The 17,517-nt window shown below is 39.5% G+C and overlaps 1 long non-coding RNA gene across 1 annotated transcript; it reads left to right on the top strand.

The window, feature by feature from the left end:
* Nucleotides 1-4,784: 4,784 nt before the first annotated feature.
* On the top strand, nt 4,785-17,042 carry LOC148151869 (uncharacterized). The gene is made up of 3 exons (XR_015758988.1): nt 4,785-4,898; nt 10,113-10,155; nt 16,955-17,042. It is a non-coding gene; the product is annotated as an uncharacterized LOC148151869 (long non-coding RNA).
* The last annotated feature ends 475 nt before the right edge of the window (nt 17,043-17,517 follow it).

Below are 17,517 nucleotides of genomic sequence, written 5' to 3'. Positions count from 1 at the left end.
TGAAGGAGCGGCACTCCGAAAGCTAGTGTTTCTAAATAAACTTATTGGACTATAACCTGGTATTGTGTGATTTTTAACTTTGTACACCCCAAGCCAGAACCAGCATCTCCAAGTCATGTTGATCAGATTGTAATCTTAGCTTCAATTTCCAGTCTGCAAGCCATCCTTCTGCCCCCCTCCCTCCATTCACCCCATCAAATTTGACCCCCTTGTCACATTATTTAACTCTGCGCTATATAGCTTCATAAGTTTGGGTGTTTTAAGAATCCATTCACAGTGGGCTTAATGAGAGAGCAACACAACACTTGGCAATGAATCCTACTTGGTCATCAGGATTCTTTGCATCTCCAAATGAGCAGTTTCTATCCTATCCCACGAAGGCAAGGATCGTCCCCTTGTTGGGGTTGAGTAGGTAAATATTAGTTAGTCCAACACCCAGCATGGCTATCCTTGGCCTACAGTAGGCCATTTACATTAGTGGCAAATGTAGAAATAAAGTGCTGTGAGGATGAATACTAAGTTGTTAAATTTATTTGCTCACGGGATGTAGGCATCACTGGCTAGACTGGTATTTATTGCATGTCCCTGAGAGGACAGTTAAGAGTTAACTACTTTACGGTGAGTCTGGACTCACATGGTAAGCCAGACCAGGTAAGGGCAGCAGTTTCCACCCTAATGGAATTAATGTACCAGATGGGTCTTTCTGATCACTGAAAATTCTCACAGTTACCCTGAGACTCTTAATTCCAGACTTATTTTTGTTCAAATTCAAATTCCACTGTATTCCAAAAGTCTGAACATTAGAACAATTTTTGAAATTAGCAAAGAATAACTTGACAAAAAATAGTGAAAAAAAAGAATGACAAAATTAACTAGGAATATAAAATGCAGCTTTTGAGACCTCCCACAAGTGTGCAAATATGAGAGTAATGAAAGTAACATGACTTCCTGAGACTGGAGAAAGTAAAATAGGCGCGTGAGAAGAAATGTTCAACAAATGTTTTATATCTGCCTTCACAGAAGGACCCACAATAAATGCTAGAAATTGTGGGAAATCAAGGATGTAATTAAAGTAATTTGAAGTAATTAAAATTAGTAATGAAATAGTACACATTAATTTCTCCAGTATCAAAAAACAATTAAGCCTCTGGACTTGAGATTCTACAGCCTAGGGTCTTCAAAGAGATGTCTGACTAGGTGGTGGAAATAGTGGAGGATGATGTGTTGTAATGGGAGATTGGTAGGGTGGAAGGTGATGATCAGAGGGATTCATCAATGTATAGAGACCACATTGTGAACAGTGAATACAGTAGGCTACATGAAAACACATTATATTTCATCTGCTAGATGTTCAGACACTCAGTCAAGTTATCCAATTCACGCTGAATTTTCTGTCCATTCCATCCAGTTCTCTGTCACCTACAAGCTTGAAGATACCAGATATTATTCCATTTAGATGCTCTGCATGGATAACTATGCTCTGTGACAATGGCTGATGACACTTGAGTCTGATTTTTGACTCCCTGACTGAGGCTGAGCTTAGATAAAACGCTGCCCATCTTTTGACCAGGGTCATTATGGAGCAGATAATAGGTCAATTGAAGGTGAGGTTCTGATCAGTTTGGGAGATTTCTGCATGAATTCTAGACAGTAAGTGGCCTCACACCTTACATTCTGTGTTCTACACAAATGGAAAAGGTGAGAAGAGGGTGTGATGGAGTTTGAAGAGTTGGGAAAGCTGCAATAGGCTTCCAAAGATTAAGATGGCAAGGAGCTCAATGTCACCTCCTGCAGGATACAGCACAGCAGTATCAGCTGCAACAAGTCAGACAGGACTTAATTCACACCTGGTTCCCATAGGTATGAATTGGATGCAGTGATCCGTCACTGACAGTAAATTTATTGCTGCTCAAAGGGCAAGCAGTCTCTGTCTGTTCTCAAAGGTAAATTCGGCTTTTATTTATTTGTCTTTTTTCTTTGCTTTTGCTATTTCTAAATAAAAGTGAATGTTTTCTAAGGTTGAAGGCTTTCCACTATGTGATCATCAACATTAAACAATGAAAGGATCTTGGGCAACCTTGGGAATTGAGGGAAGGAAGCTCCTCTGTTGTAGCTTTGTAGCCTAATATTGACCAAGACACCCATGTGTCTGAGGAATATAACATACTGAACAGTTAGTTGTAATAAATGTCTGTTGGATTCTTCAATTTTGTGATATCCACAACCAGTTTCTCATGTGACAGGACCTAATAGGACCATTGCTGCATCAAGTAAAACACTGGGGGCAAATTCACGCCACCAAGAGTCATCCAGAACCTGGCCATTAACCATGAAAATTACAGGGGTCTAAGGGGTGCCTCCCCAACAATGGATCCTTCGACCTATGCTAATTAATTTATTAATGGATTCATTCCTTTTGACCAGAAGTCATTTTTAATTTTCAAAGTGAGACATCATGTAATTCGTGCAGAGCAATATTTTTAACCCAAATAATAGACCAGGCTATTCAGATAGCAAATTTAAAAAAAACTGTATTTAAAGGGAAATACAAATTAGTAGAAAATTGTAATATTGGGTTTTGAAGTTAATGCAAGACAAAAGGAACAAGAATCATACATGCACACCATTAAACCTTCTCAGTTTTAATACATAGTATGTATTTGCGGTTAAAATCATTTACTATCCCCTTTCTACACTAGATTAATTGTAATATCATAACCCAAAAGGAGACTTAAGTACACTTGTCATATGTAACAGACTTCAGATTTGTCAAAACACAAGCTCCTCCAGAGAATGCAGGTTAGCATGTTCTCTGGAGATGGAATTCTTTATTCTTTAGTAAAAGGTTTAAGATGCTCCCTCAGCAAGTGACAATGGGGCCTCGTCACCAACTGATTGGGTGGTATGATTTTCTAATTTAGTTTAATTGGCCATTGTCTTTGTGTATAAATAAAGTAAATAAGAGGACGATGAACCATTCAATATGTTTTCTTAATCTGAATAGGAACCCATGTTTGCGATCAGTTGTATTAACTTCTGTTTCTGTGTGCTTAAATTCTAAGTTTTTGATTTCTAGCTTAAAATATTCAGGAAGGTTTTAGATTAATGTTTATTCTTTATAACAATATATCTTATATAAATAAAAACAGAAATTGCTGGAAAATCTCAGCATGTTTGGTAGCATCTGTGGAGGAAAATCAGAGTTAATGTTTCAGTCCAGTGACCCTTCCTCAGTTCTCAGCCATGTATAAAACCATGTTCCAAAGGAATTTGCAAACCATTTTATCCGTAGAAATACGATGGACTGAATTTTCAAGGAGTCAGGATGTGGAGCCATCAGTGGGGGAAATGCGATTGTAGGTTTGCTATCATCAATTCCAGGCACCTCCAATTTTTATTAACTGTGTAAGTCAGTTTAGATGGTCATTTTTAATTTTAAACATAGCTGGCATTCTCAGATTAAAGTTTACTGAAAAGTTCATAGGGTAGCCATCATAGAAGCCACAAGTGATTTCTTGATATTAATCACTTCTTTTCTAACTTAAGTCTAGAAGATTCTGTGTCACATAACAAGGTCACAATGTGTTAGGATTATGAAAAAAAAGTATGCCAGTAACCATAGCAATGTAAATGGATACGAGCCACGGAAAAGATAATCCACAATAAGTTACACATGTATTTGAAAGATTAACAATAAGTACTCATTAATTCCATTGTAAAGGACAGAATTTAAACTCACACAAGTTTAGTTTAGATATAAAAACCAAAATAACTGCAGATACTAGAAATCAGAAACAAAAATGGAAATTGTTGGAAAAGCTCAGCAAATCTGACAGCATCTGTGGAGAGAAATCAAAGTTACTCTTTCGGGCCAGTGACCCTTCCTCATTTTTATTTCTGATTTCTAAAATTTCTTAATTTTAATCTGAGAAAAAAATCTGTGTTTAAAAAGAAAAATGACCATCTAAACTACTTACAGAATCAATGAAAACTGAGGGTGCCTGGAAGCGAGGATAGCAAACCTACAATCGCATTTCCCCCACTGATGGCTCCACATCCTGACTCCTTGAAAATTCAGTCCATCGTATTTCTATGGATAAGATGGTTTGCAAATTGATTTGCAACATGCCTGTATTGTAGGCACTGAAAGTACAGGTGGCATGGTGGCACAGTAGTTAGCACTGCTGCCTCACAGGGCCAGAACCTGGGTTCAATTCCTGCCTCAGGTGACTGTGTGGAGTTTGCACAATCTCCCTGTGTCTGCGTGGGTTTGCTCCTGTTTCCTCCCACAGTCCAAAAATGTGCAGGTTAGGTGAATTGGCCATGCTAAATTGCCTGTAGTGTCAGGGGGAATGGGTCTGGGTCAGTGTGGACTTGTTGGGCCGAAGTGCCTGTTTCCACACTGTAAGTAATTGAAAAAGAGTTATAACTACAGCTGTTTTGAGGTCTTCTGAAACCTTTGCATTCCCAAGGCACCTGCAAAATTATGAATCTACTTTAATGGTGACTGAACCCATTGCTAGAGGTACTTACATTAAAATGCTTATTTTACAATTACAGTCGAGTGATTTTAAATTTCCTGCATTTCCTGATTGTCAAGTAACGAGCATGTTAAGTCCTCTGCCAAAATTATTCATTGTATCAACTTAATTGAAATGATGTGAGACTAACACCAAGTCAATAGCTAATGCTTGCCATGTGTGTAGAAGTGTAAACTACTGCAAATCATTTAATGCTTCATTGGACCAAACAGGACAAAGAAGCAATCTCTTGCTCATAGGGCAGCAGCACAAAATTATCCTTGTCAACTAGTCTTTGGCTTCCTGTCTAAGAAGAGATGAACCGGTGCATTGAAAATAATGGTCACTGCTGCGAGTAAAATAGTTTGCTGATTCTTGGTATGTAACTACATTGGTTGTTTTGGCTTTTCAAAATTGTGATGGTAAATGTGAGACCAGTGAATGGGTTTATCATTGTACACTATTTTCATCGTGGCATCCTAATTGAAGCATCACAATTTCAAATGTGAAGGCAAAAGCGTGTGTTTCCCTTTTTGGATCCTGTTAGAAATACAAATTGTAGAATCCATACAGTGTGGAAGTAGGCCACTCAGCCCATCCAGTCCACACTGACCCTCTGAAGATCTCACTCATACTCACCCCACCACTGCAATTCTCATGGCCAATCCACCTGGCCTGCATATTATGGGAAATTTGGCATGTCCAATCCACTTAATTTACACATCCTTATGCTGTGAGAGGAAATCGAAGCACTGGACGAAACGTAAGCAGACACAGGGAGAACGTGCAGACTCCACATAGGCAGTGGCCCAAGGGTAGAATCAAACCCAGGTCTCTGGCACTTTGAGGCAGCAATGCTAGCCACTGTGCCACCCAGAGCATTTCTGCTCTGAGTATAGACCTGCACTGTAACAACAATAATTTACATTTATTAAGTAAGTTTAATGTAGTTAAATGTCTCAAGGTGCATTAAATGAACATCATCAACCAAATTTTGACACCAAGATATGTAAACATGACAGGTATCCGAAATCTTTCCGAAATGATACGTTCTGGGGAGCCTTTTAAATGGGGGCCAAAACATTGGGGAGGTCTAGACAGGGCTTTAAACAAAATATGTTGGGAGGGGGGGGAGAAGTGGCGAGCTCAGTTATAGGGATAATTAGAAAGCTTAAATTAAAGGAGGAGGTAAGAGTGCAGAATTCAGGAGAGGTTATTAAAATCTCCAGCACAGACACAAATAGGATCAAGTGTATGGAAAGGGTTAGGAATCAGACTTCAAGCATCACTGGCCAAATGGGTGGCATGACAATATGGACTGTTATTACAGGAATGAAGGTATTGTATCTGAATGCATGCAGTATAATGAATAAGGGAAATGAGCTTGTGGTGCAGATTGAAACTGGCAGGTATGATATGGGGTGGGCATCACAGTGACGTGGCTGCATGGGGATCAGAATTGTGTGCTGAATATTCAAAGATATACATCCTATCGAAAAGATAGGTGGGTGGGCAAAGGGTGTGGGGTTTGCCACCCTCAATTCCAGACACACCAAATTTTCATTGGCTGTGTAAGTCAGTTTAGATGGTCAGTTTTAGTTTTAAAGACATCTAGCAATCTTAGATTAAAATTTACTGAAAAGTTAATAGGGTAGCCATCATAGAAGTCACAAGTGATTTCTTGAGCTTAATTACTTACTATTGATTTAATTTCATTTCTTACTAATAAGAAACAAAGTGGGGTCAGATGGTGTAGAATCTGTGTGGGCAGACTTGAGGAACTACAAAGGTTAAAAAAAACCCTCAGTCGGAGCTATGTATAGGCCTCCAAACAGTAGTCAACAGCTGGTGCGCAAGGTACACCAGGAGATAGGAGAGATGTGTCAGAAAGGTAAAGTTACGGTGATCATGGGGGAATTCAATATGCAGGTGGACTAGGAAAATCAGGTTGGCAGTGGATTGCAAGAAAAGGAATTTGTGGAATGTCTCTGAGATGGCTGTTTGGAATCGTTTGTGGTGGAGCCCACTAGGCAATACTGGATTTTGTGTTTTATAATGAGGCAGACTTGATAAGGGAGCTTAAGGTGAAGGAGCCCTTAGGAGGCAGTGATCATAATCTGACTGAATTTCCTCTGCAATTTGAGAGGGAGAAGATAGAGTCACATGTAACAATATTTCAGCTGAATAAAGGCAAATACAGAGGCATGAGGGAGGAGCTGGGTAGAATTGACTGGGAGAGGAGCCCAGCAGGAAAGGCAGTGGAACACTAATGGCAGGAGTTTCTGGGAGTATTTCAGGAGACCTAGCAGTGATTCATCCCAAGGAAAAAGAAGCATGGTACAGGGAGGATGAAGCAACCCATGGCTGACTGGGGAAGTCAGGCAGAGCATAAAGCAAAAGAGAAAGCATATAATGTGGCGAAGAGCAGTGGGAAACTAGAGGATTGGGAGGCTTACAAAGACCAGCAGAGGGCAACAAAAAAATAAGGAGGGAGAAGGTTAAATATGAGGGTAAGCTAGTCAGTAATATAAAGGAAGACTGTAAGAGTTTCTTTAGATATATAAAGGGCAAAAGTAGACATTGGGCGGCTGGAAAATCACACAAGAGAAATAGAAGTGGGGAAGAGAAATGGCGAAGGAACTGAATAATTACTTTGCATCAGTCTTCATGGTGGGATACATGGGTAATATCTCAACAATTCAAAAGAATGAGGGAGCAGAGTTCAGTATGATGTCCATCACCAAGGAGAAGGTGTTAGAAAAAAACTGAACAGCCTGCAGGTAGATAAATGGCCTATACCCCAGAGTTCTAAGGGATATAGCTGAAGAGATAGTAGAGGCATTAGTGATGATCTTTCAGGAATCGATAGAATCAGGGAGAGTCCCAGAGGACTGGAAAATTGCTACCATAACAATACCATTCAAAAAGAGAGTAAGGCAAAAGAAAATTACAGACTGATTAGCCTAACCTCAGTTGTGGGTAAGATCCTGGAATCCATTATGAAGGATGAGCTTTCTGAATACTTGAAAGTGTATGGTAAAATAGGGCAACTTCAGCATAGTTTCATCAAGGGAGATCACGCCTGACAAACCTGCTAAATTCTTTGAGGAAGTAATGAGCAGCTTTGACCAAGGAGAGCCATAGATTTTATCTACCTGGACTTCAAGAAGACCTTTGACAAGGTGCTGCTCAGGAGCCTCCTTATTCTCTTGAATTGTTGGGATATTACTCATGTCTTCCAACATGAAGATTGGTGCAAAGTAATTATTCAGTTCCTCGGCCATTTCCTCTTTCCCCATTACTATCTCTCCAGCATAATTTTTCTGCAGCTCAATTTCTACTTTTGCCCTTTACATACTTAAAGAAATTCTTACTGTTTTCCTTTATAGAGTAAGATAAGGGCTTGTGATGTTAGAAGTAAGGTACTAGCATGCATAGAAGCTTGGCTGTCTGGCAGAAAGCAGAAAGTGGGAATTAAAGGGTCTTTCTCAGATGGCAGCTGGTGACAAGTGGTGTTTGCAGGGCTCAGTGTTGGGACCACACCTTTTCACTTTATACACGAACCATCTAGATGAAGGAACTGAGGACATTCTGGTTATGTGTGCAGACAATATAAAGATAGGTAGAGGGACAGGTAGCATTGAAGAGGCAGGGATGTTGCAGAACGAATTGGACAGGTTAGGAGCGTTGGTGAAGAAGTGGCAGATGGAGTACAACATGGAAAAGTGTGTGTTCATGCACTTGGGTGGGAAGAATAGAGGCATGGACCAGTTTTTCAAAGAGCAGAAAATTCAGATGTCTGAAGTGGAAAGAGACTTGTGAGTTCTAGTCCAGGCTTGTCTCAAGGTAAACTTGCAGGTTAAGTCAGTAGTTAGGAAGGCAAATGCAATGATGCCATTTAATTTGAGACGACTTGAATATAAATGCAGGGATGTACTTCTGAGTCTCAATGAGGGTCTGGTCAGACCACATTTGGATTGTTATGTGAAATTTTGGGACCCATATTGATGAAGTTTGAGAACACCAAAAGTAAAAAACATTCTAGCTTATTGGCATATCATAGTGTTTTGGGGTATTGGGAACTCAAGGGTTAAAGATTCCCTATTAGAGTGACTCACTATATGCTCGATTGTGTACTTGTCATTTGACAGGCTGAGACCAGAAATCACAGTGGGTGTGTGACTATCTCTGAACTGCCAAAATCGTCTGGAGCCATTAGTGTGGATTTTACTCCCAGTCTCTGGAAAAATATATTTGTTTCCCTGAATAAGGCTGTCAGCCCTGGTTATAAATTGTATTAATTGCCTCCTGTTCCTATTAACACACTTCCTCACCTATTAACAAGGGTATGCGAAGACCAACAATGAGGACAATGCTAAATGCTATTATCGACCTCCTTTCCTATGAACATAAGGTTGTGAATAATATGGTAACAAGCTCCTGTGAACAATTCAGTATTTGTCACAGGAAGGTAGCAATCACAAGTCATTGTAAGATTGAGAAATACCTGTTTTAACAACATAATAGCAATCGGCCATGTGATGTAAATAACTCTGTATTAGTCACACCCGAACAAGGTATAAGATATACTGCTTGCATGTAATGTTCAGAGATTCATAGAGGAGTGCCACCACAAGAAGGCTACGAGACTCCTTTTGGTGTCATCCAGAACCTTTTGCTGGCTGTTCTGTAATAAAATGTCTACCTTTGAACTGAAACTTGTGTCATCCAGAGTTAAGAGTCGACAATATCTCAGGAGGGATGTACTGGTCCTGAAGCATGTTCAGAGGAGGTTCATGAGAATGCTCCCAGGAATGAAAACCTAAACATATGAGGGGACATGAATACTGAATAGCCTGGACAGAGTAGATGTTGGGATTATGCATCCATTGGTAGGAAAAACTAGGACCCAAGGGTATAGCCATAGAGTAAGGGAAGACCTATTGGAACTAATATAATAAGAAACCTGTTCAGCCAGAGAGTGGTGAATCTATGCAATTCATTGCCACACAAGGCTTAGAAGCTAAGTCATTGATTATATTCAAGACTGAGACTCTTGAGTATCAAGGGCTAAGGGGAGAACGGGGTTGAGACTTATCAGCCATGATTGAATGGCAGAGCAGACCCGATGGGCTGAATGGCCTAATTTCTGCTCCTATGTCTATGGTCTTATGGTATATGAGGATAATTTCAGGATTTAGGCATCAATCAATGATGTTGAACCAAAGCTGAAAACATTGCAAAATAAAAATGGAAATAGTGAACTTGATGATATTTATAATTAAAAGTTCCAGAATCTTACTCAGTCTGCTGATTGTCTAGTATTGTGAAAGCTAACATACATTACTAACTTCCATTCCCGCAACCCTACACCCCATCCTTAAAATAGACATGCAAATATCTCAGCTTCACACATTGATACAGATTTTAAAATTCCAAAGTTTAAAATTTAGAAGCATATAAGGTCACAAATAATCAAATTATTCTTTGTTAAATGGAAATGAATTCTTTAGAAATGTAATGGAATGTACAACCATTTGTTTGCACATTAGAAAGTTTCAATTTTTCTTTATTTTTCATGTTGATGTTTAGCCAGTTGCAGAAATGCATGTCTTTCATCTTTTGGGCACTGCTGGTAAGTCTGTGGTTTATTGCCTTTCTCCAGTTGCCTCTGAGGCCTCACCTTAAGATGCTGTGGGTCATGTGGTGAAGGTCTTCTAACAAAATGTTAGCTAGGGGTAGGCAGGACTATGATCGAGTGAAATTGAAAGAAGAGTAATTTCTATACCTGAGTCAGATTGATGGGTGATGAGAAGGGAAACTTGAAAGTTTCCATGCCCTTCTATCCTTTGAGATAGTGTAGCTTGGACTAACAGACAAAACTTTCATAACTTGCAGCCTTGCATGTGAACACAGGTGTTAGGAACAGAAGTGATCACTGGAGTCTGCTCCCTCATTTGATAAGGTCATACCCTGATCTGATTGTGGACTCAACTGCACTTTCTTGCCTTGTCCAATAACCGTTGACTCCCTTGTTAGTCAAGAATCTGTTTATCTCTGCCTTGTAAGTATTCAATCATACTGTCCCCACTGCTCTCTAGGCAAGAGAATTCCAAACATTTGTGAAAATCCTCCTCATCTTCATCTGAAATAGGAGACCATTTAATTTTGAACTACCCCATAGTTCTATTCTCTTCACAAAAGGAAACATTTGGAAAAAGCTTTTGTGATTAGCCTGACTGGCTGCAGATCTTTCCGATCTTACCCATTCCCAAGTTCCTTTGCTCCTGTAACAATTGAAAATGTTACAAACAGATTTGTGGCTGGCAGTAATGATTTACTACAAGCCATGCAAACAGTTGACCCCTCTCTCGTTTGATTCTAATTAAAATGGAATACTGAGTAACATATTGATAACTGCTTAGTTGGTTTTGATTGCCTCTGAACCATTTTAAAAATTAAGCCTACACTTACTTCAGACCTGAAGTGCAAAATTCATTTGTGAAGACTGGCCATTTTCAGCTCCTTATGAATGAAAACCAATTGGTTTTTCAGAGGCTGCTCAATAATGATCTTAAAAATTTTGAAAGTTTGTCATGTTTTGCAAACATTCTTTTTAAAATGACAAATGAATTTTCTGGCTTTACAAACTCATGCAGATGCTTCTAGATTCACCTCTTGCTATGGGCCCAGTTGGTTGTCCCCACACATGCCTAATCATGATCTTGACAAAGGTCAAAATGAAAAAGACCTTGATGTGCGAGGTGCATTTTGGTTGGTTTGATTAGTACTGACAATTGATTCTGATAAGACATAAGAGCAAATTTACTTCAATCTTGTGGCCTTTCCATTCCTGTATGTTACCATTTTCATGCCTAGCTCTAATCGCTAATAAATATGATACCAAGAATTGTCAAGAAATATTGCTCAAGGTTGAATAAGAGAAACATTAACATTTTCAACAGGCCTTGGAAAGTATTGCCAATGATGAGTCATTTGGAAAAAAGTTGGTAAAGAACAGAAAAGTAAGATTCTCAAAGTTAAGAAACAAAGTCCAATTTTGTGCATAATGTTTAACAGCTGGATGCAAAGCACCATAGACTGGTTTATATGAAATATAATTTCACTTACATATTACTATGGCAGAATGTTTTGGTTTGGCCTGGAGTTTTCAAAAGGGTATAGAGTGGGTGGGAAGCCAGGTTTCAGCCTCCTGACAGCAGGTTAAAGTTTTGGTATTAACTTCCTGGAAGCTTTGAGAAGATTACCTTTCCTGAGTTCATTCTTTGGAAACTATAAGACCATAAGATGTAGGAACAGAAGTAGGCCATTCAGTAGGTCAAATCGCTGCTATTCAGTGAGATCAAGGCTCAATTTGAATTTCCTGCCTTTTCCCCATAACTCTGGATTCCCTCACTGTTTACAAATTTGTTAATCGCATCTTTGAATATACTTAATGATCCAATGTTTATAGTCCCCTGCGGTAAAGAAATCCACAGATTTACAACCCTCAGAGAAAAAAATTCCTTCTTATTTCTTTCTTAAGTATTCAACTACTTATTCCAAGATTATACCTTCTAATTGTACAATCTCGAACAAGGGGAAACCAACTTTTCCACATCAACTGTGCCTAATCCTCTAAGAATCTTGCATGACTTAATAACGTCTCCTCTCATTCTTCTAAATTCCAATGATTTCAGGCTCAATTTACTTGACCTCTCATAAGCCAGTCCCTCCATACCTCGTATCAGCCTCATGAACTTTCTCTGGACAGCCTCCAATACCATGATATATTTCCTTAGATAAGGGCTCAAAACTTTTCATAGTATTTGAGCTGTAGTCTGATTAGTGTCGATTATAGTTTTTAGCAAAACTTCTTTCTTTCTATACTACATTCTCTTTGAAATAAAGACCAACAATCCATTTGTTTTCCCTATTGCCTGCTGAAATTGTTATCCATGGATGAGAACTCCCAAATCCCCTTATGCTGTAGCTTTCTGGAACCTGTTTCCTATTAAATAGTATATAACTCCTTTATTTTTCCTGCCAAAATAAATAACACACTTTTTCCAACATGATATTTGATCTACCAAAATTGTCCCCACTCACTTAGTCTGATTCTATCCCTCTGTAGAATCTTTATATCATTCTTATCATTTCTCTTCCCACCTTTTTTTCTGTCATAGCTTTACAGAATTATACAGCTTGGAAGCAGACCCTTCGGTCCAACTAATCCATGCTGAACGTAATCTCAAACTAAAATATTCCCACCAGTCTGCTCCTGGCCCATATCATGTACTTATCTAAATATATTTTAAATGTTGTATTGATACCCATATCCACCACTTCCTCAGGAGATCTATTCCACATGTGAACCACTCTCTGTCATCTGCAAACTTGGCTGTAGTAAATTTGAGTTGTTCATCTAAGTCATCCTTGATACATGTTATAGATAAATGTAGCTCGAGCATTGATCCTTGTGGCTCCCCATTAATTACAGGTTACCTCCTTAAAATGCCCCCTTTATCCCAACTCAGTTTTCTGTTAGTTAGCCATGCTGATTTTGAAAATCTCTCTAAGGTTCAAGGGGAATCATTAATGAATTTCCTCATGGAGCTTGTAGAGTATGAGTTCCCTTGGTAACTTGGCTTGTCCTGATCAGCTAGAACTCAGCACCTGAGCCCTTCACAAAGCAGATGCAGTTGCCCATAATGGCCTTGCATTTAAGTATTTAATTGGCTGCATGGTGATGATTAATAGTTAAAAATTTTTTAAAAAGTCATGGTGATTTGGTGGTGTGGAAAAATAATTTGCTTGTGTAAGATAACACTTCTCAATTTGAAACCATTAAAGCAGACCCTGTTGCCTGTAAAGGGCTTTGCATGTAAATATCTAATTGGCTACATCATTGATTTACTGGGAGTGGTCAGTAGTTGGAAAGATAATGCCATGATGATTTAGCGATGGGAACTAGCCTGTCGTTCGCTTTTGTTTTGCTTCCTTCCCTTTTTAAATAAGTATGTTACATTGGCAGTTTACCAATCCTGAGTGACTTTTGCAGAATATAAGTATTCTTGGAAGATACTACCAATATATCTATGATCTCAGTAGCTACTTCTTTCAATATCTTAGCATGCGCCCATTCAGTCCAAAGGACTTATTGGCCTTTAGTCCATTAATTTCTCATTAATAGCATACTTCCTCTATTGATAATTATTGTTTTGATTTTCTATCCTCCTTTTTCTCCTTGATGATTTAGCATTTACTTTGTTTGCAAGGAGTATTTTCTGTCACTGAGACATTGTAGGGGGGAGGGGGTTAGGGGGAAGCACACCATATTGATTGACTATGCAACACAACTATGCTGCTTACATTCCCACTTCTCAGAGGGCTTGCTCCTCCTTGGTGACTGTTGTGCATGAGAGCATGAATGCTGTTCAGAACCTTATACTTGTAGTGCATAAGAGCATCTCAGGAGGTCATCATTCATGAAGGCATTCTAAAAGGGAGTACCAAACCATTTCAAGTATAACCAGATTACACAATACTACAGGAATGTAAAAAATTAGAGTGTATTTATTGGTACTTTGCTGCTTTACAAAGGGCTACACTTGATGTGCAAAATGATTGACATGTTCTTTTCTTTTTCTTGCTACCACCCAGTCACGTTACTACTTCAACAGTCACAGCTAAGCTGATGGAAAACCACTGACTGCTTTGCTGCACATAACATTGACAGATGCCCTCTAGAGACCCAAGGCCTAGAGGGCTCTGGTCAGCTGGGATCTCCTGAACAGTGCAAACTTCTCAGCCAAAGCTGATGGAGACATTCAGGTCAGAAGGAAAGTGGAGCAGTAGGGCACCTCTGGAGTTTCCAAAGAGGACAATTCCTGGGTGCCTGTTTGCTGCTCGTCCTCACTGATGTTACACAATGGCAGCTATTTCAGCCCTTGTGAGCATGGGGCTCCTGAAGTGAAATTAAGGTGCTTCAGCCCTCCTCTTGCTTTGCTAATGAACGAATGCATAGAGACAGAACCATGAGATCAGATAGAACCTGGCCATGCTCCTCCTCTTTGCTACAGTAAGTTCTATAGTAAATGTTCTCCTACTTGTCTATCTATCTTCATCAACTCATTTATGACCCAGTGCAGAGACTCCACCTACAGCAGGCTCACTCTTGCAGTCCTCTGAGTAATGGTGACCTCAGCTTTTTCTTCCTTCTTTAGCCGTGATCCTGTTTCTGATATTAAAAAATTGCCTCCTGAGGCGAATGTCTCTGTGCTAATGAAAGGTAGGGTGAAAATTCTTGATGGTGCATCTGCTGAAGAAGCTGGGAAAAATAGGCCTGAATTTTGGCGGTTGGACTTTTCTTATCCGGAAGTTGGTTGCGAGAGGGCTCCAAAGGCTGCAGAGAAATGCTCAAGATTTGTTAAGGTCACAAGTTACCACCCTTACTTAACATTTTATTAAGACTTATTTGTCTGATGTGCAGCTGTGAGTAGTTGCAAGGAGGATTGCACAGTAAGTGCTACAGGTATCCAATCTCCACTTCACCACAGTAGGCTCCCCTTACTCTCATACCAGCTCGGCAGCCTGTTCCTCAAGTGCTGTGAACTCTCTTCGCTTAATTTTGTGAATTGCAAGATAATTTATTCAATTGCAGCAATGCATCCAATCACATCCCATGGAAACTGTCTGAAACGACCACCTCTATTTAGACAATTTTGCTATCTCGTGATGGCCTCCTCTTCTCATCCCTTCGAAAGAGGCTCGTCCCTTATTTGTAATCTCTCTGAGGTGTCGTTGTTTTTTCCAGCTCTGTGACATGACAAGGGCTGGGTGTGAGTGAAGAGCAGATCCTGGTTTGCAGAGAATGAAGGCTTGTCTGCAAGCCTTTTAAGTACGAACCCAGAGGTTGGAGCACAGAAAGAGCCCACAGAAAGAACTTCCTCTGCTCCCATCACTGAAATTTGGTGTTCTACTCACACATGAATAGATGATGAGCTAAAAATGTAATCACACAAACAAACAAGAACCAGCCCTGTGTGGTTGTCCCTCCACTTTACAGGCCACTTCTACATATTGTCATATAAATGAACGTTTTTGCCCATTCCGTGCACTCCTGACTTGTATCTTGCTAAAGTGCTCATCATATTGAAACATTAGGAGTCCATAAGTGGCCAAAAATCACAGCATGGTCTGTCAGAATATCTCAGCCTGTAATTATTGTTAACTATATTCTGAATAGAAAGTAATAACATTCTCCCATAAGTACTTAGTAGTCAGTCCTACATCTGCTGAAAAACATGGCAGAATTACTATGAACATTTGACTTTCAAATGAAGAAATCATCCTTTATTTACAAGGGATGAGTAGGTTTAAAATTACCATGCAATCTCTTTTTTTCATTTCATGTCATGTGACAATTTGCTAATTTTTAAAATCAAGATTCCAGAAATTTCACTTTTTGTTTTTGCTTAGCCTATGGATTTGAGGTTTTCTATATTTGTGGACTAGATTAAGATTTTCTAATCTGCTCTGACTTTGTGATGCGCAACCTCTGCTCCTTAACCAGCTGAGATCAATTTTAATCATCAACTTCTTTTTGCCTCTGTTCACCAAAGGAAGAATATCCATGCTGGGTACCCAATGTCATAAACAAGCACTCTCAAAACATGTAGAACATTGTTAGATGCCGATTTAAAAATCCTGCATCCTCAGACAAGCAAGTTCCACAACTAATTCTTGTAATCACTTTGAGGGTGATAGTAAAATATTTGATAGGCATTCAGGTGCAACCTTTCAATAGAAAAAAAATTTCATTGTCGGGACTGCGTGTGAGGTGTTGGGTTGGGTGGAGGGCAGTGAATCAAAGTACCAGGTCAACATTGTGCACTCTGATCACCCAGTGTGAGAATCTTATACCTCATTTTAATGACCCAAATCGAAAGACATGGGGAATAATGTCAGCACTGCTGGACAAGTGCGGAATGTCACAGGAGATCATGCCGGTGAAGGGGAATCTGTGGAATTGTTCATTGCAAAGCGACTGCGCAAGGTGGTATATTTGGGAATCATTGAAGCTCGGGAGGGATTCAGAGTAGCCAAGATCAAGCATGGTTCAGGGGATCCTTGCAGGTCCAGCCAGAGTTCCTTCTGCTCCACAGGAATGCCATGCAAAAATTGCTTTCACAAATTTAACTTGGTATCTCAAAGCCAGCCTGTGGGTTTCCACATGGTCAAGACATATCACAGAATGGTGGGGCATGGCTTTCTCCAATCCAGTAGGGCACAGCTTTAAGACTTAATCTAGGCTGGGTCTATCTGCAGTGGCAGCCTCACCAGCCTTGAACATTAGGCAAGCGAGAATGGAGCAACTTCGGACTGACAAATGGATATGATTTAACATTTTGTTATTTGGTTTAAATTTGCAGGAATGAATTGCATTAACCAACTGGAATAAGTATATTCCATGAAAAACTGAAGAGCTGGTGATTCTTTTTTTTTCCAAAATGGAGCTTCAATAAATTTATTTCTGTAATGAATTCTATAATGAATGATTTTATTGTCACTTCTATTTTACAGTGAGGAGAAACAGTGAAATACAGAGACAAGCGTTTCCACTGTCACAACAATCTAGCACCATTTTGAATAGTTTCAAGAATAAGAATCATAGAATCACAGAATCCCTATAGTGTGGAAACTGGCCCTTCGCCCTAACAAGTCCATACCAACCTTCCAAAGAGTATCCAACCAAACCCATTCCCCTACCCTATTACTCAATATTTGCCCCTGACTAATGCATCTAACCTACACATCTCTGAACATTATGGGCAATTTAGTACGGCCAATTCACCTAACCTGCATATCTTTGGATTGTGGGAGGAAACCTAATACAGACATGGGGAGAATGTGCAAACTCCATGATAAACGAAAGATATAGCTTAAAGAGAGTCCATCAGTCCTGAGCCAGTACATCATCAACGCCAGCTGCTTG

The sequence above is a fragment of the Chiloscyllium plagiosum genome, unplaced genomic scaffold (genome assembly GCF_037043375.1).
Source record: "Chiloscyllium plagiosum isolate Xiang-an unplaced genomic scaffold, Cpla_swu_hap1 HiC_scaffold_2, whole genome shotgun sequence".
NCBI classification, from domain to species: Eukaryota; Metazoa; Chordata; class Chondrichthyes; order Orectolobiformes; family Hemiscylliidae; genus Chiloscyllium; species Chiloscyllium plagiosum.
This window is presented reverse-complemented; position numbering and strand designations above follow the sequence as displayed.